We start from the raw sequence: 20319 nt of genomic DNA on the forward strand, positions 1-20319 counted from the left end.
GAGCAGCGGGAACTTAAGTTTTTAAGCATCACATCTTTGTGGACAGGAGATTCATATGGAATAAGAAATCACACATTAAAACGTTATATCCAGAACATTTCGCAAAATAAGGTGAAACACTTGGAAGAGATTTGTTTCATTACTTTATCTGCTGACTATCATATGTTTTGAGCATATTCTATTTTTTTAAGGTGCAGAAAGTTCTGCCCATTTGCTTCGCGGTATGCTGTTTATGCCCCAGCCAATGGTACTTATTTTATCGACTCTATAATGTCACCATTCGGTGACATTATCGCGGATCATAGAAGCAGGCACAGAAGAGAACAAGCTATCCTGGTAGTAGGGACGCTGGATTCTCCACTGAGCCTCACGCTGTCAGCACATATACAGGAGGCACCTGAGCTGTAGCGAGACTGGATGATCACGTTCTTTTAACAGCACCTGGGAGTTTTGCTCTTTTTATTAAGTGTTTTGCGTCTGTTTCTTACGCTTTTGTAATATTACAAGAGTATGTAGGAAGTAAGACAGATGTTCTTTAACCAATGCCGTCACAGAATGCTTTCTTTTTGGTCCGCTGACCCATGATGTTAGTCAGTCCAGGAGACAAAGCGGCCTCTCTAGCAGCGAGTGTCTGGGGCAGCTCAAAACACCTCAATATTAAATGACATGCGCCATGTTCCTCACAAAATAAAATGGAAGGGCGGGCGGTCAGGTCGCAGTGCTACGGCCAGGTCGAAACCTAAAAACCCACCCCCACACTGAGGCAAATACATATAATTTGACTTCAGGGAATGTTTTTTTCTGCATGTCACATACGCCCTATGGGATAAACCATGATTATTTTGATTGGACCAACAGCACCCAGCTTGCACCATTTCCCTGCCAAAGTCTAAACTGGGGAACGGAAGGAGCAGGGTAAACTGCGGGCAGATGCTGGGCTTCAGCCCGACCCCTACCCTCTTACTTCATGGCACTGATGGGTCTATTCTAGTACAGCATAAAAGAGTTAACTCAAAAGGTGATGATGTGCTGCGACTATACACTCAATTATTCTTTAAACAACCGAAGAAATGTGCATTTCTTGCACATGAAACATTTAGAATGATTTATAGTCAAGGAATGTTCTTTATTGTATATTCTATGTGAATTAACTTATTCACCGCACACGTTCGGTTTATAATTGGATCAAGTTGCAAAATAACAACCTTTTCGACCTCCTTACTTCGGAGGCTTCCTCCTGTGAGCACAGTGGCCCTTGCACCAAACTACTACTTTCAGGTACATGTTTGTGCTTTCCCCATACAGTCCTATTCCCTCATGTTTCAAGGCCTTATAAATTGTACACGTAGTTTTAAATACATCCATCTACGTGCTATGTGCGCCCGTTTAATTTATTTCAAACTGGCTTTTCCAACTCTCCTTTATATTTATATTTAATTTCATTGTTTTACACATGTCTATCTAAGTAATATACATCTTAGAATGTAGCTGTAACAAAATATATTTCGTTTTAGCTCCAATGTCATTGGTATCCCATGAGCATAGCGCCACATTGCAGGCTTGAGTATGAGATGTCTTACACAGGGGGGACTGTATGTGGCAGAACGGCCTCATTTATTGAACTGCTGTACTTAGTGAGACCCACAAACTAGCAAACTGGTTGGGCTGCTCCGCTTCTCTTTCTTCAATTAATTTTTTGGCTACAGGTGTTTTGGGCTCCCCGTTATATACCTTCAATTAACAACTGGACCGACGAAGTGAGATTCACCCGACGGTCATCCTCACCTCAGAGTTCTTTTTCATGAGACTTAACGCTCTCAACGCCACGCAAACCTTGATAGGTATTTACCATGTGTTTTCAAACATGTATTCCCATTGTGCACTTTTTTTATTGTAATGCATCACAAACGGTTTTTCTATGTGCAATTTGTTGCCGTCTGCGGCTGTATATGCTTTGTAGAATGTATGTTGCCCATCTAGTTTCTGTGGCTATGTAAGCTCATGACAACAGACGTCAAATAAACTCCTGCTCCCCTCTTGATTGTATATAGTGAGAAGCTATCCTTCTGAGGGATACTTCTTTTGGGTGATCCATTCGCTCGTGTGTTTTACAAATGAGTTTCTTTCTTATCATAGAACCCCGGTCTAGGATCGCACGAGGCCATTTAATTTTATACCAACCCCGACTGGGCGCTGATTGCTGGTAAGGAGAAGATTTCGGACATAATTGTTTAGACTCAGGAGACACTTTCTGACCTTGGTAAACATATATAGTCTTCCCTTTGGGAACCTGAGTCGACATAGCTAGGAATCATTCTTCAATGAGGGGAATTCTTCCGTTCCCGTGAACACACAGTCACGTTACTCCTTGCACACAGCAATGAGCAGTGTAAACCGGGGGTGTGATTCTTGCAAGATTTTCTCTTTTTCTAAGACTTACCTTATTTTTAGGATCACATATATCTACTCTTCGCTGTTCTAATTCTGGTCATTTACTTTTTGGTTAGATGAACCTAAACGGTCATTCGGCTTCAACATCACACAAGTTTCTCTGATTCAAGCCACTTTCACTTATCATAACTCGGTAAGTGTATATAATTTCTTTTTACATCTTCGTTTGGACACATGTTATAAATATATCATAAGGTTGTCTATTCCCGGGTTCCTATCTTCCCTTACGTTATGCCGCAAAACTCCTACCAAAATTGGAAAGTATATTGGGTAACCGTACCTAGCTGTCTGGGTTTACATCATGGCAATTATCTTAATATTTTTTCACCTTATATGTTATTTGTCTCCCTTTCTCCATTCAAAATAATTTGGGCAAAAATATTTTGTGCATTTGACTATGGTACTGAATTGCAGTGCCGTGGGCATTATTAAATCATTAACTGTTTTATCTGACACGTATCGCAACTTGTGTTTTGATAGTTTTTAATCTTTTTCACTTATGTTCAGAAACCATCACTGTCTTGTTTTCTGTGTATATATTGTGCCACTTTGTATCTGATTTTGAGTTTAATCAGTGAGAACAGTTATTCGGTATGTCTTTGGGTCAGTTCTTCTGAATGTATGTTATCGTTTTGTTAGTGCATTTTTTTTCGTGTGTTTTGGATTAATGTATATTTATGTATATATTTATGTTTGTAATCTCTACAGCCCTGACGAAGTTCCTAAGAGGCAAGAGGAACGAAACGCGTTGGCTGTGCCTATGTTTTATGAATACTTTTTGAATAAAGAAGAAGAAAATCTACATTACCACTTCTTTTTTGACTTCATTTGAGTGCACCTTCCATTTTGTTGTTTGTATTTTCATTATTCTGCACATCCTTTGGCAGAGGGTGTGGGAAGAGATTGCACCATCCTGATTTGAGAACTAGATGAACCGTAGTGCTTGACCTGGTCTACTGCCTTGGTCCTTGTGTTTTACTTATAACTTATTCACCTAGCAACTGCTATTGATAAAACGTGGTTTGGAGAGACTTTACAAAGTCAATAACCTAACCTATACTATAAAAAATAGTACTACACTAGCACCCTACACACAGTTTATTCACAATCAGCGCATTAATAGTAAATGTGCAGTCTTGTTGCAACCTTGTAAAAAATGAAAATCCTAGTATAACCAACATATTGTGTAGCAATAGCATTTATACAGCACTTTCTAATTCTGATGAGGAACTGAAGTGCTTTGTGGACGAATAGCACGTTGCACTGTGCTATACTTACAGCATAAAAGACATTCTCATTCATATAGGATTACAATTTTGTTATTCTAAGTATCATACAGTAGAAATGCAGTATTTACTTAAATCTTGTGAGCAATTAGTCCTACAATGTATTGCACAAAGTTGCTACAAAAAATATCATGCGATGCGTCCTAAAGTGTTTATGCAACTGTTAATGTACTTGGAAATTCAGGTGTTTGTACATGTGCTCGTATAGAGGATATATGTAGGCGGTCAGCCCTGCGCTCAGCAAGTGGTCATGCGAGGGTCATGACCTTATGTATATAGGTATATAATTGCAAGCACATACATTCGCACACACCTACAGCTTGATATCACGTTCTCTGTGATTGTACTCTCAAGTAACCCCTCTGTGCGTGACAATCAGAGCAGGGTTTCTCCTACATCAAATTGTAGCTAACGAGTTATTTCACTCAGCTTAGGCCACCTTTAGATAAGTGTTTAGTTTTGGAAACAATATTACAAAAAAACGAAATAGTAATTTGGCAACATTTAAAAAATGGGCGACCAAATGAAGTAGCACAATAGGCAAGTTTAGTTTTGGAGAGAGAATTAAAAAGCTAAACTGGTTTTCTTTCGGGATGCAATGTAGTTAAGGGGCGGGGGCTTATACTGCACACAAATTAATCATTTCTTGCTGTGTCAGTCTAGGTTGGACCAGAGCTTGACACTGATGGGCTGCACGTTTTTTTCCTTCAAGAAAATATGAAGGATGGTAATTGATGGCTTGGTTACACAGTCGTGTTTGACTTCCTTTTAAGGAACGGAGATGCCAAGGGTGACAAATTATTTTTATTTAGGTCTTTAAATAAGTCACCCACCCACTACACAAATCTACACGTGCTGGGGCACGGCCTGGGGTCATTTACCTGTTAGGTACACCAAATATAATTTGGCGGGACGCCTGAATGACACACACTATTGTAAGTCTCACGGGAGACCGAGAGCAGACACTCGAAACCCACCTTTCTATCAACCAGAAAACCACAGAGGGCAAGGTTAAGTGCACTTTAGTGTAGGGGGAGGTGCGCCTTGCTGAATGCAAGCCTCCCCGGGGGCAGGCTGCAGAAGAAAGACTGCCAGCATGGACTAACACTGAGCGAATCAGGGGGAAGTTATGCCGCCGCACCCCCGGGTACGTTCTACCTGTCGTGCCCTTAGGGTTTCTTTCTGGGCGGTAGTGGCACCCGCCTTTGGAATGACACGGTTGCAAAATGCTTCCACGGCTCTTTAATTGCCATTAGCTTCCGCGAGCGTTGCGTCTTTCAGTGTTCTTTCTCTTCAAAGGAATGTAAACACTTTATAGAAACAGGAAGGCGAAGGCAGTTGTGAAAGCGGCGAGGAATCTAGCCAGGCAGCCTCCAGCAAGCCTCTGTTTACCGAGCGAGCAGTCGACGCCCGGTGCTCCTGGCTGGGCCTACCTTACGTGAGAGGAGTCCGAAAAATATTATTAACAGTAAACACCAAGGGGACTTGTAAATGAGCCCCCAAGTGAAAGGCACCCAACAGTCGAAAGAGCAAAAACACGCATGCACCTCACCTTCGATTTAGAAGGGTTAATTAAGACATAGCAGCACCCCTCCCAAAAATCCGCTGTCCACGGCGCGGAGAGCATGGCGTTGAAGCAATGCCCGCCCAACAGTGAAGTACACGTACCCACCAGGCTCACCGGTAAGAAGATTGCAGTAATCCCCTCCGCAATATGGGGCAGCTGAGCAGAGGCTATAAGCACTGTTGCAGAAAGAAATGTGCCGAAAGTGGCCACGTTCAGCATGCGATGGACTTTTGCAGGAAACTTAGTGATTTTTGTGTGTTTTTCAATTAGCAGAAACTCTAGCAGCGAGTGTCTGGGGCAGCTCAAAACACCTCAATATTAAATGACATGCGCCATGTTCCTCACAAAATAAAATGGAAGGAGGCCCACGTGGGACGTAATAGGGAACTGGAAATGACAACATACCCACCAAAGTAGCTCGGGCTCTCGATCTGTTTCCGGTGGCCCAGCCCTTGCCTAAAAAATACAAGTCAGGTCCCGGGCCGGCCAGCCAATCACAGCGCGGCCCGGGGAATGACGTCACGGGGGTGTCCCGGGCCGGCAGCCAATCACAGCGCGGCCCGGGACAAAGGGGCGGGGCTTAAAAAAGCCCGAGAAACGCCCCCGAATCGCGTTTTCGAAAGAAAGCGCGATTGACAGCCTCTGCCTCCCAATGGCTAGCCTCCATTTATGGAGCTAGCCAATGATAGGCAGAGGCGGGTCATCACCCCAGATAGAACTCAAGAGGTTTTGCTAGCGCATGCGTACTTCGTACGCATGGCTAAGGCAAAACCTAAAAATCTTTTATTAAGCAGCTGTTCCTCAACAAATCACATACAACATCTTATAAAGCCAGTATTAGCACACGCAGTGGCCCATTCATTCGTGGTTACCCTTTGCCCCTTCCTCCCCCCTGGCTCGTGTGGATTCCGTTGACCTCTTGGAGGGCATGAACTATCTCTCTGCTTTGTCAGCTTACCCCTCCCCTCCCTGTTCATCCTTCCCGATCTCAACATCTGTGCTCATCCACGGTCCCCAAATCTTTTCGAATTTACCGGGGCTACCCTGGGCCCGGTAGAGTTCTTGCTCTACCAACTGACACCAGTCCAGGTCGTCTGCCCACTCTTTACCGTTGGGGATCTAGTTGCCACCTATAGCCTGGCCAAGTTGCGTTTTGCCACCTCTGCCACATTGGACAACCATTTTCTGGGCTATGTGGGCCATTTCCTGTCCCCTATAATGCCCTGGAGGAACCATTTCACTTTCAGTTGGACTTCTAGTCCTGTGACCTCCTTCATTACCTCTATAACCCTGCTCCAGAAGTATTAAATTGAGGGGCACTCACAGAGTATGTGGTAAAAGGTGCCTACCTCACCACATCCCTCGCACACTCTACCGAATCAGAACGGCCCATCCTGTGCACGCTGGATCTGGAGGATACAATCTATGTAACGCACGGCGCTGCACCAGGTGGAACCATACTCGAATGACTATTTCCCTTAGACTCCGAACTCCCTCCACCCACTCCTCATCATCTAGTGCGCTCAAGTTTTCCGACCATGTTTTTATCAAGTGGGTGAGGAGGTCCGGTAAATTGTTAATTGTTTTATATATTAAAGAGACTGCCTTAGTAGGCATATGGTCAAGAAGCAATCGGTCTTCCATAGGGGAATAGTCCGATAGTTGTTCGCCTTCGGATAAGTGGCAGTGCATACTCAAGCTGCAAATATCGGAATATCTCCCCTTGGGTTAGTAGTGAACCCCATCTCCAGAAGTCTCTCTGCTTGTCTATGCAGATTATGTGCCACAGTACATGGTTACACAGCTTCTTCACTTCACTCAAACTATCACTCTCCCATAGCAGGGTTTCTGCTGAAAGCTTATAGTGCCATTCCAGGTGACGGTTGGCAGCCTCCCATGCTCACTGCTTGTGATTGGAATGGAAGCGTTCCCTTCTGTGCCCCTCCATAGAGCAGTGACGGGTCCCCCCCCCCCCCCCACACATAGCCCAGTGATCCATTCTGAAGACCGAGTTGTCCCTCCCACCAAATACCCAATCATTCACCACTACCAATAGGGACGGCTCAGAGGTCTGTTACTGTCAGGCCTCCGTCGAAGACCCCATGCTGTAGTTTTACCAGTGATATGCACACTGCTCCTCTGTCCCACAGCAGTGCCCTCAGTATAGTGTTGACTATTAAAGAAGACGTCGGAGACCTTGTATGGGGTGTTTTGAAGCACGTAGAGCAGGCGTGGGTGGGTCATCATTTTGAAAAGAGTGGCTCTTCCCATTAGGGAAACGGGTAGCAAGCGCCAGTGGGCCGCATCTGTTTGAAGGCGTTCTATCCGGGCGAGCAAGTTGTCCAGTTGTCCTTCTCACCTCTACTTACGTGGAACCCCATCAAGTCCACAATTAACCATTTAATGGTCATCAGCACCACGTTTTGCCCCGCTTAAAAAATAAAAATCATCACTCAAGACTCCATTTTAGGACCAAATAGGGTGACTCTGAAAGCATTTAATCTGTTGAGTGCTATGTAAAAAAAAACATTGGTGGAAGCAGAAGAGACAATGTTCCTAATTAGGTATTTTCTACATATAGTGGTCTATAGGAAAGCTACAGCTTCCTACATGGCATTTTTCATTTACAATGCCAATAGCTTAAACTTGCGTAAATGCGAGACCTATTGCATCGCAAATGCTTGTTTTATATAGAGATGCTGTCAATATTCTTTGCAAACCTGACAGTCCGGACTTTTTTTTTTTTTACTGCTTATTAGAAGTTGAGTAATTCTCATATCAGACTATGTAACTAAGACTTTATGGCATTGCACTCTTATTTCTGTATCACTTATTTGAGGATTTGTAATGAAACACATTTTTCATTGGCCTACAACTCAGTTAATAAGTGGACCCAGTCAATATGTACTTACGCTGCTAATTTATTGGCCTGGTGTCAAAAAAAGTGGTGAATTATCGCGAGATCAAAGGGGCCGGAGCCAAGTAACCGAAGGTATATTTGGGGTGCAGTAAAATAATGGGGTTCGGCTCCCACATCTGTTCATGCTAAAATTATAGATCCACTACTTAGTGAAGTTAGGTAACTTGATGCTCAAGGGCATGGGCACATTTAGCACAACAAACCGTACCCATATACAAACAAACTCACAAAATATAGAAACACAATATACGGCGGTAAACACAGATAAGCAATAACTTGCAGACGGAGAAAATACAATTTGAAAAATACACCCACTTCAAAAAAGCACGTTGTTAAAGATACACCTTACACAGTCAAACCACATCCAGCCTTCAACACATGTGCAGCGACCCTCATACGCGGCACTTTGTGTGCACTTATCCTGTATCACAAAACGTTCTTAGCTCGATAGCTTGCACTCCTTCCGTCCTCTGAGTATAACATCACCCTACCCTACCCCAGTGCCTCAGGGCCAAGTATGGCTGCTTCTTGTCGCATCTAGGTCGGAGTGAGGCCCGTCACTGCAGTATTCACTATATTGACGGTGTTCAATTAGCATTCCCTGTGGGGAGATTGCTGCAGGTAAGAACTGGCAGGCAGGAGTCTTATTGCTGCAAATCTAGGCGACTTCGGCAGCAGGGTGGTTTAATCCTCATTGCGCCTGAGCTGTTGGTATCACCGCTGATCCTGGGACAGTGCCGGTAGTCACCGTGTCAGCTCACAGCGACACTTGACCCTGGTTAAGCTGGTCGCTCCCCACGCCGCGCAGCTCTATCTGTCTGCGCCCGTCTCCCGCTCCTGCTGCTGACCAGTGCACCGAGTGTTCGAGTCCCCCCTGGGCTGCTGTTTCTTTGCTGTTAGCTGCTGACTGTGGTATAGGATCTGTCCTTTGTTTTTTCTTCACATTTGGGTACTTGTGTACTACTCTGCCCCCTGCTCCCCTCTCAACATCACTTCCCCGCCACTGCCACCCCTGTGGCCCCGCCCCTCGCTCTCCGTTCCTTCGTCGGTTCCCGCCGCTGCTGTCCCCTGCGGCCCCGCCCCCCGCTCCCATTTGCTGGTCTCCCTCCCTCCTCCCAGCTGCTCCTCCTTCCCACCTCCCTATATATGGCGGCCGCGCAGCGGGCGCACCGCCGGCGCGCCAGAGGCAAGCCCGTCTGCACCCGTCCGTGCCTGGACGGCGCCCAGCGCCAGAACCCCTGGACCCCGCAAACGCCACGCCACCAGACTTCGATACGACGCCAGCACTCTCCTCGCACTCAACGCCGGCTGAGACCACACCTGCTTCCAGGCCGCCCCGAAACGGACCCATGGACCTTTCTCCTGCCGCACCTGCAGCTTCACCTGCAACAGAGCCACCAAAACTCCAAGGACGGGACCCAACCACCTCCGATGTATACTCCTCATCACCCGCTCTGCACGCAAACACGCCGTCGAGCTCTGGGACCTGCTCGACACTTCCGCCGCAGACGTTGCCTTCCTGCCCGAAACCTGGTGGAACGACTCCTTGGCGCCCAACATCGCCATAGCCATCCCGGACGGCTACAAGATCACCCGCAGGGATCGCGCCAACGGAATCGGAAGAGGAATAGCAATCGTCCACAAACCCACCCTCAAGGTCTCCTCCCACGCAGACGACACCCTCAACACTGCCGAACACCTGCACTTCCAGATTCACACAGACCCTAACACCACCCTCAGAGGAACACTCGTCTACAGACCCCCCGGACCTCGGGCACAGTTCAGCGACTCCATCGCCGACCTCGCCAGCACCCACGCATTCGCCACCACGGACTACATCCTCCTCGGGGACCTGAACTTCCACCTCAAGAACAACAACGACGCCAACTCCACCACCCTGTTCGACAACCTCGCCAACCTCTGCCTCAGACAACTCGTCACAGCACCCACTCACGCTGCCGGCCACACACTTGACCCAATCTTCTCCACAAGCACCCACGTCACCTTCAACCACACCACCAAACTCCACTAGACCGACCACGGCTGCATCCATTTCACCACCAAGAAACCAATCACCGCACCCAACAGCTGCCCAGCGGCTGCTGGAGCAAAGTCACCAAAGACCAGCTGTCCACCACCCTCGCACAGAACCCACCCTCCGACACAATCGACCTAGACGCCACTGCTCCCAACCTCAGACAGTGGCTAGCCGACTGGGCCAACACCCTCACCCCGCTATAGAAACCCTCCAACAGCTACTCCAGCAAGAAAGCCACCTGGTTCACCGATGAGCTCCAGACCTCCAAAAGCGTATGACGAAAACTGAATAAGAAATGGCTCCACGAACATACGCCTGACAACTACGCAGCCCACAAGGACGCCACCTGCAGACATCACCACCTCATCAGATTAGCCAAGAGATCGTCCTTCAGAGACCGCCTGGATAACAACGCACACGACAGTAAAGAGCTCTTCAGCATCGTGAAGGAACTCTCCAACCCCAGGGCCAACGACATCCCGCCCTCACAAGCACTGTGCGACTCGCTGTTCATCTTATTCCACCGCAAGATCACCGACATCCACGACACCTTCAGCACCACGACTGCCCCAACCACGCCAGACTCCACCACCCCCACGAACTCCACCCGCCTGACCTCCTGGTCCAACGTAAACGACAACGAAACTCTCAAGGTCATGAACTCCATCCACTCAGGATCGCCATCAGACCCCTGCCCACACCACGTATTCAACAAAGCAGACGCAACCATCGGACCCCAACTGCGGTAGGTCATCAACATCTCCTTCGAGACAGCTACATTCCCAGAAAGCTGGAAGCACGCCGAGATCAACGCCCTTCTCAAGAAGCCCAAGGCGGACCCCAAGGACCTCAAGAATTTCCGGCCCATCTCCCTGCTCCCGTTCCCGGCAAAGGTAATCGAGAAAATAGTCAACACACAGCTGACCTGCCACCTCGAAAACAACATCTTAGAACCGTCCCAGTCCGGATTCAGACGAAACCACAGCACCGAGAAAGCCCTCATCACCGCCACAGATGACATCAGGAGACAACTAGACAACAGCGACACCTCAGCACTCATCCTCCTATACCGGTCAGCCGCCTTCGACACGGTCTGCCACCGTACCCTAAAGATACGCCTCCAAGAAGCTGGAATACAAGAGAAGGCCCTCGCCTGGACCACGTCCTTCCTCTCCGGCAGAACCCAGGGCGTCCACCTCCCACCCATTCGATCCGAAGCCACCGACATCATCTGGGGCATCCCCCAGGGCTCACCCCTCAGCCCTACAGTGTTAAACGTCTACATGGCCCCCCTCGTGCACAAGTGGCCCGCAAGCACGACCTCAACATCATCTCCTACGCCAACGACACCCAGCTCATCGTCTCCCTCACCAAGGACCCGCACACTGCCAAATCCAACCTCCACGAGGGAATGAAATCCGTCGCCGGCTGGATGAGGAGCAGCCGCCTGAAGCTGAAATCAGACAAGACGGAGGTCCTCATCCTCGGACCCACCCCCTCAGCCTGGGACGACTCCTGGTGGCCGACCACGCTGGGAGCAGCACAGACACCCACCGACCACGCAAGCAACCTTGGATTCATCCTCAACTCCTCCCTCTCCATGTCGCAGCAGGTCAGCGCCGTCTCCTCCTCCAGCTACAACACCCTCCGCATGCTCCGCAGGATCTACAAAAGGATCCTGATCGAAACGAGAATAACGGTGACACAGGCCCTCGTCAGCAGCAGACAGGACTACGGCAAAGCACTCTACGCAGGAATCCCAGCCAAGCACCTGCGTCTACTGCAACGCATCCAAAACACCTCCGCCCGACTGATTCTCAGCATCCCCCGCCACAGCCACATCACTCCCCACGAGAGACCTACACTGGCTCCCCATAGACAAGAGGATCACCTTCAAGCTCCTCACCCATGCACACAAAGCACTACACAACGCCGGATCAGCCTACCTGAACAGCAGACTCCACTTCTACACCCCCACCCGCCAGCTCCTCTCCACCAACCTCGCCCTCGCAGCAGTCCTCAGCATCCAACGAACAACCGCCGGCGGCAGATCCTTCTCCTACCTCGCCGCCAAGACCTGGAACATACTCCCTACCCACCTACGGCAGACAAGACCTACTCGCCTTCAGAAGACTCCTTAAGACGTGGCTCTTCGAGCAGTAGCAGCGCCCCCCTCTCCCCGTAGCGCCTTGAGACCCTCACAGGTGTGTAGCGCGCTTTAAAAATATATAATTGACAGCCATACTCAGTCTTTGTGGGTTCTGGCACTGCTCACTGCGTTTGGCGCCACGTGTTGCTGTGCCTGGCGCACAGTGCTGCGCACACAAGCTATCTGGAGCAGTTGCTTTTACTCACTGCGCCGCGGCATGGCTGGCTTGTACTCACTATGCTTGAGTTGCTGCAAGACAGCACCGTGCCTGTGCTGGGTGACACAATGAGTCTGGGAGTGGTTGCTGCTGGTACTCACTGTGTCTGGGGCAGTATGGCGCTGCAACTCACTGAGCACAAGAAGGGCAGTGATGACTGTGCCGCGTGGTACTCAGAGTCTGGTGTCAGTGTACTGCTGGTACTCACTGTGTACGGATAAGTATCGCTTGTGAACGGCAGTACTTGTGTTTTGACAGTTCTCTGAACGAAATGACTGTGTGCAGCGTGGTATTCGGTGTACCACTGGTACTCACTGGGCTCGGAAGAGCGCTTTTTTGGAACTCACTATGCACAAGAAGGGTTTTTGTGACGAATGAACATTTAATTATTGTGTAGCGTAGTACTCAGAACCTGAAGTCAGTGTACTGCTGGTACTCACTGTGTATGGAGCAGTATTCTTCTTAAACTTGAGAAATACAGTGAGCAATAAGGCTGCACCAGGTACTCATGCACATAGGAAATGACACCGCCTGCCTGCCCCTCACTGTGGCTGGGGCAGTGTGCTGCCTGCACTCAGGGTGCGTGCGAAGGGCAGCACTCGCTGTCTGGAGCAGTTCTTTGCATGTAATGACTGTGCATGTGCTGTGTGGTGCTCAGAGTCGTTGGTCAGGGACAGGCACTGCTGGAACTCACTGTCCACGAGAAGGGCAGCAGTCGCTCTTTTTGAACAATTCCCTGCATGGAATGACTGTGCAGCGCAGTACTCAGTCTGCGGTCAGTGTACTGCGGATACTCACTGTGTCTGCACCAGTAGGTTGTTGGAACTCACTGTGCACGAGAGGGGCAGTACCTCGCAGTTTTGGGGTAGTTTTTTGCATGAAATCACCCTAACGCTGCAGCGTGGAGGTCAGAGTTCAGGGCCAAGGCACTGCTGGTTCTTACTAAATTCGGAGCAGAAAGCTTCTGGTTGACTGGTACTCACTGTACTTTCTTTTACCAGTGCTCATTGAGCCAGGGACAAGTCCCTCACGGTACTCCTCGTGTCCGAGTCATCGTGTCACTCATACTCACAGTACTGTAGAAGGGCTACGTACACCGGTGCACTGCGATTCAACTATCCACTGGCTTACATCTCAACAAATAATCAATAAAGAACTGTTCCCACTACCTGCACAAGTGCTGAGGGGAACAAAGAGTGCCTACGAAATGAATTACTAAAAACCGTGACTTGAAGAAACGGTTGACAAACTCTTTCCTTCTTTCATTTAGTTGCTTCCCTGTGAAATGGATCTAAAAAAAGAAGCCGGCGAGTGATGCAAGCTTCTGCAGAATAAAAAAAAAAAACACACCCTTGCCCGGTCAGTATCCCACAGCCAAACGTTAACTAGATTTATCACTGGATAGGAGGGAGGAAGGCAGACTGATACCTCGGTGGAAGCATAATACAACTTGAAGTCAACCAAATTACCAACAATAAGAGAGGACAACCTTGCAAACTCCAAGTGCCTCTGCAAAGACAGTCTAGTAAAGGGATCACCAACAGCATCCAAAGACGTGGTGAAAGGGAAAGATGCTCATAAATCATATGAATGGTCTCAGATAACTCTCCTAGTCATGGTACAGAAGGTTTTTTTTTTAGAGGGGTGCGCCCCTCTGTGCTTCAATCCAAACTAAGCAGACTTGCAGGGTCATAAATCAGTCTTGGTGGGAGAGGGGGTGATTTCTGAAGAGACTGCTGCAATTCAATAGTAATGATTGAAAGTTTGCAAAAGTCAGAGACATGAAAGCCATGAGGCAAAACCTTGAACTGGAGATGGATTCTTGGAATAAGTGGAATATAATGATTCCATTATACTTCTGGATGGAGATGGGAGGGCATATTATTGAATTTCTAACAGCCCTTATTGAAAGGACGGCAGTAAAGATTGGATTCCAGGTAACTCAAGCAGTGGCCTCCTCGAAGGCTTGAAGTACGACTACACTCACCAGCTACACAAATGAAAACAAGGAAGTAAGGCATGTGTTGATAAACAGGATAAAAATCACTGAAGAACTCCATTTTGAAAGAAGAAAATGGGACTACCAAATGCTAAAGATTGAAAGTTTTACCAAAAGACTCCTGAACTAACACAGAACCAGACTGGAGCTATGGAATGGTTTAGCTGTTGTGGAATCAGTTTATGTAGAATTTGTTTAGCACATCAGAAAGGCAGCAGAGAGCTGCATCTGGTGAAAGGAAAAGATACAGATAGCGGACAAATTAAAGACGAGAGGGATGGCATGTAGGTTAACAGCCCAGCCAAATGCCAAGCATCTCGGGTTATATTAACTCATTTAACTAATTCCTCTGCATCCGTGCACTACCAGTGATCCATCACGCAAATCAGTTGATCTCACACTACAGTTTGTTAGAAATTGACTGTTCATAAGAACAATTAACACGTTTCCCCTTTCTTAAGATTTAATTTGAATAAACATGAAAATCAATTATTGGATTCTTAAGTGGAGCTAGGCTATTTAGGCGTGACAAAACATCAAATAGACATTACATATACTGCACTGCCCCCGATTAAATGTTGCACTATCGCTGATTACTTTTTCTGAAACTTCAATTTGTGCCCAGCTTGCATCTTCCATGGTTGTATTGAACGGAGTATGACCAAAGAATAACTTTTTGAAGGCGTAACATGCCAGACCTGTAGCATTCCTTACATGAATAGCTTTCTCCACCGGGGAGGAGGGCGGGCGTTTATGATTATAACAGAGATACCCCTACTACAGAACTGGAGTTACAGGACAGAAACTACTCCTTCTGTAGTAGGGGATCTCTGTGTAGTCATAATCTAGTGAATAGGAATAGAATGGCAAGCCCATCCCCACACCAAAGCGGCGGTGGAGAGAAGAGAAATAACACCACTACTGTGCAAACAGATTTCGCAGTGAAGCCTGCCCAACCGGAGCGTCTGTCCTGGCATTAGTGTCCAGACAGCAAAGGTATGGACCGACTTCCAAGTGGCCGCCTTGCAGATTTCTGCAATTGGAACATCACGTAGCAAAGCAGTCGTGGCAGCTTTGCCCCTGGTGGAATGAGCCTTAGGTTTATCCCCTAAGGTCTTACTAGCCTTCTGGTAACACAATTGTATACAGGACACAATCCACCTCGAGATGGACTGTTTTGAGGTAGCAAGACCGGTCCGGACTGATCCATAATTGATAAACAATTGGTCTGATCCACGATTATCTTTGGTTTTATCCAGATAAAATTTCAACACCCTCCTAACATCCAGGGAATGCAGAGACCTTTCCGCTGGAGATGAAGTATCCTGAAAAAACGTAGGTAAAGTTATGGTCTGGTTAACATGGAAATCAGAGATAACTTTTGGAAGAAATTTAGGAGGAGAACACATAACAACCTTAGCAACATGAAATACAGTAGAAGGTTCTTGGCAACACAACGCCTGATTTTCACTCACCCTGCGGGCCGATGTGATGGCCACGAGGAACGCCGCCTCCCAGGACAGGTGCTGCAACGAAGCCTTATGAATAGGTTCAAAAGGCTCCTTCATCAATCTGGACAGCACCACAATTCCCATGAAGGCGAAGGAAGCCGGACAGGAGGGAACACTTTCTTCAAGCCTTCCAAAAAGTCCTTGATCACAGGGATCTGGAAGAAGGAAGTCTGTGAAGGGCATTTCCTGTAGGCAGTCAGCGCAGCGAGATGAACCTTAATGGAATGGAAATTAAGGCCAGACTGAGCCAAATGTAGAAGATAAGGAAGAATGACATCTTCCTTACATGTCGTTGGATCATAGTTCTTGGACTTGCACCAGATGCAAAACCTCTTCCACTTGTAAGCATAAGAAGTCCTAGTGGAAGGTCGCTTAGCCTCCTTCAGTATCCATGCAATCTTCAGGTAGATTCAGATGGCCATATTGCACTCTCTCAGGAGCCATGCCGCCAAACTCAAAGACGAGAGGTTGGGGTGCACCATCTGCCCCCCGAACTTCGTGAGAAGGTCCGCCCGGCACGGCAGCCGTATGTGAGGAAGGAGAGACCGGTGAAGCAGGTCCGTGAACCACCACTGCCTGGGCCATTCCGGGGCAATCAGGATCATCCGCGCCCTGGACTGGGACAGCTTGATGAGCACCGCCGGAATCAGGGGAATGGGTGGAAAAGCGCACAGAATGCTGTTCGACCAGTTGATCCATAGCGCATTCCCCAGCGTCCCCTGCTGGTAGGGAAGTCTCGGCATTTGCTGTTTTCGGCGGTGGCGAACAGATCTACGTCTGGAGTCCCCCACCTTGCGAAGACTTCTCCTAGTACTTCGTCGTTTATGACCCATTCGTGGTTTTCATGAATCAGTCTGCTCAGCGTGTCCGCCTGAACATTCTGCACACCTGGCAGATGGGTAGCCGTTATCGTCAGTCCTCTGGTAAGAAGCCAGTGCCAGATCGCCTGCGCCTCCTGCGACAGGGTGCGGGATATCGAGCCCCCCTGCTTGTTGAGGTAATACATCGTGGTCGTATTGTCCGTCTGTACAAGCAGAGAGTTGGTCTGGAGGGACGGATGAAAGGCCTTCAGTGCCAAGTGAACAGCTCTGAGTTCCAGGAAATTGATGTGATACGTGGACTCCGTCGGGGACCACGTTCCCTGCATCTGTAAGTCTCCGGAGTGCGCCCCCCAGCCGTGGAGAGACGCATCCGTCATGATAGTCTGTGTGGGAATGTCCTTGTGGAAGGGAACCACTCTGAGGAGATTCTCCGCTGAACACCACCACTTCAGAGACTGAAGAGCATGCAGAGACAGTCGTATCTTGTCGTCCCAAGACCCTTTCCTCTGATCCCACTGATCCTTCAAGCACTCCTGCAATGGTCTCATGTGCAGCCGTGCGTGTGGCGTGAGGAAAATACAAGAGGCCATCGACCCCAGTAGAGAAGACACCGTCCTCACTGTTGTAGATGGAGCGGTCATAAGAGCCTGAGCCTTCCGAAGGAGTGATAATCGTCTCTCCTCCGAAGGAGACACGCTTGCTGACAGCGTATTGATGGAGGCTCCCAATGCACTGAATGCACTGGACCGGAGTCGGGACAGACTTGGACATGTTGATCTGCAACCCCAGCTTGTTCAAGAGAAAGCATGCCTTCTGGAAGTGCGCTTGAGCTTCCGAGAAGGAGGAGGCCTTGATCAACCAATCGTCCAGGTACGTGTAGACAAACACCTTGTTCTTCCTCAGGTGTGCAGCTACCACTGCCATGCACTTCGAGAATGTTCTGGGCGCAGACTTCAGCCTGAATGGCAGTACTGTGTACTGATAAGGATTGGCGCCGACTTGGAATCACAGGAACTTCCTGTGTTTGTGTGCAATGGGCACATGGAAGTACGCATCCTGTAGGTCTATAGCACATAGCCAGTCTCCCTGTCGCAGCGGAGGATAAATCTGATGCAACGACAGCATGCGAAATTTCTCTCTGCGAATCCACTTGTTTGCTTGTCGCAAATCCAGAATGGGCCTGAACTCGTTCTTGTCCTTCTTGCGAACCAGAAAGAACCGCGAGTACAGACCTCTTCCCCTTTGAGACAGAGGGACGTCTTCTATCGCCCTTTTTCTAAACAGGGTATCGGCCTCCGCCTGGAGCTCACGCAGCTGAAACTGCGAGCTGACCGGTGGAATTGCTGGAGGCGGACTGGAGAACCGAAGACTGTATCCATTGCAAACAATATTCAGCACACACTTGTCCTGAGTAATTTTTCTCCCCTCTGCCAGAAAAAATTGAACGCTTCCCCCCACCGGAGTGGGTAACGGATGTAGGGGGAAGTAACCGCTCAGGGCCTAGACCCAGCCGGGCCTTTGTCCGCTGCTGCGGACTGCTGGCCACCTCTGCCCTTCTGGCGCTTCTGGAAGGGCCTCCGGAACTGCTGCTGCTGTTGTTGCTGCTGCTGTCCCGAAGCCTGCCCTCGCCCTCTGCCTTGCGCCCCGAACCGTCTCTGGAACGGGCGGTAGGTCTTCTTCTCCTTGGGATTCTCCAACCCGACAGCCGTCAGGGTCTCGGCCTCCGCTTTCATGCGGGCCATCTCGTCGTCCGCATGCTTGCCAAACAGGGTTTCCCCCGAGAAAGGCAGGTTGGCCACCCCTTGTTGAGCTTCTGGCTTGAGAGATGTAAGGCGAAGCCAAGCGTGGCGCCGTTGGTTGACACCATGGCAGTACCCATGCGCCGCCAGAAGAGACATCAGCAGCCGCGCTGATGAGTTGGTTCGACACCAACATCCCCTCATTCAGAATCTCCTGAAAGTCCGCTTTCTTCTCTCGAGGAAGGAGCTCAGCGAATTGCTGGAGGTACTCCCATAGGGCTCGATCGTATCGCCCTAGCAAAGCGGCGGCACTTGCAGCCTTCATTGCAGTAGACCCCGTCCCACAGACCTTCCTGCCTGCCGAGTCTATCCAGCGGCTCTCCTTATCAGGAGGTACTGTAGACGACGGGGTGGTGGCATGCTGCTTCCTAGCCGCCGTCACTATGACCAAGTCCGGTGTCTGATCCATCCTGAGAAAAGCCGGGTCAGAATCCGGCACCCGGTACTTCTTGAGGAGCCTGGAGGGAGCCGCCTTCGTCACCGCCGGAGTGAGAAACAACTTGGTGGGCTCTACCAATCCTGGTACTAGAGGCAGCAACGGTCGAGACAGGTGCTTTTTATGTAGCGTCTCGAAAATCACGGACGTCGTGGGCACAGTCACCGTGATGCCCAACTTAGCCGCACCCATCAGCAGAACATCTTGGAATGAGACGATGTAGTCCACTGGCGACACCCTCGTCCCAGGGGATTCCGACAAAGTCGGCGAGTAGTCCCTGGTCCCAGAAGAGCCCGTGTGGGATCTTGACCTGCGCCTCCTGTGGAGTCGCCTTGATCTCGTCGACGACCGGTGACGACTCCGCGATCTCTCCCCCTGACCGGAGCGAGAGCGCGATCTCCTTGGCTTCGGACACTCCACAGGTCTCAAATGAGTAGGCAACTGCGGCCTGACCGGGAGCCTCGGCTGAGGAGTCCCCTTAGGCGGCGTTGGGTACCGTGTTAGTGAAGCCGTCCTCAGTGGAACCGTAGGCGGTCCCGGAAGCAGAGGATGAGAATGAGGAGGTTGAGAATGAGGAGGTTGAGGCGGAGTGGGAGTCTGCTGCGGAGGTTCCTTGGGCAAGCGAGGAGGAGGGGAAGGAGACCTCGGCTTTGGAGGTGTATATACACCTCGGAGTACACAGAGCTCGGTGCCTCCCTCTTCTTCCTAGGCAGAGGCGATTGAGAGGCAGTGTCTCCTATCGGCAAACGTCGCCGGCGCGCCCCAGAGGGACCCCTGGCGCCAGAACTCCTTCTGCACTTCTTTGGCGTCTAAGAACGTCGTCTCGATGTCGACCGGCACCATCGTCTCGACGTTGAGTCTCGCCTGGACGTCGAACGCCTTCTCCTCGACGGCGAACGCCTTCTGGACGCCGAGCGTCTCCTCGACGTCGAACACCTGCGAGTCTTCGACGTCGAGGATCCCCTTTGACGCCGACCTCTTCGCCGACAGCGAACGGCGGTGTCGCCTCGACAGCGAGCGCCGGGCCGAACTCTCTCGACGTCGCCGATGATGACGATGACTTTGTCGACGGCGATCTCGACGGCAGTCTAGTCAGTCCCCTGGACGTTGACGCCAATTCGACCC

General features: G+C 49.5%; 1 protein-coding gene across 9 annotated transcripts in view; it reads right to left on the minus strand.

Annotated features, from left to right (window-relative positions):
* Positions 1–20319, minus strand: part of CNOT4 (CCR4-NOT transcription complex subunit 4) — a 681024-nt gene that overhangs the window by 529779 nt on the left and 130926 nt on the right. The window lies entirely within an intron of this gene.

Source organism: Lissotriton helveticus, chromosome 1_1, assembly GCF_964261635.1.
Source record: "Lissotriton helveticus chromosome 1_1, aLisHel1.1, whole genome shotgun sequence".
In the NCBI taxonomy this organism is placed as follows: Eukaryota; Metazoa; Chordata; class Amphibia; order Caudata; family Salamandridae; genus Lissotriton; species Lissotriton helveticus.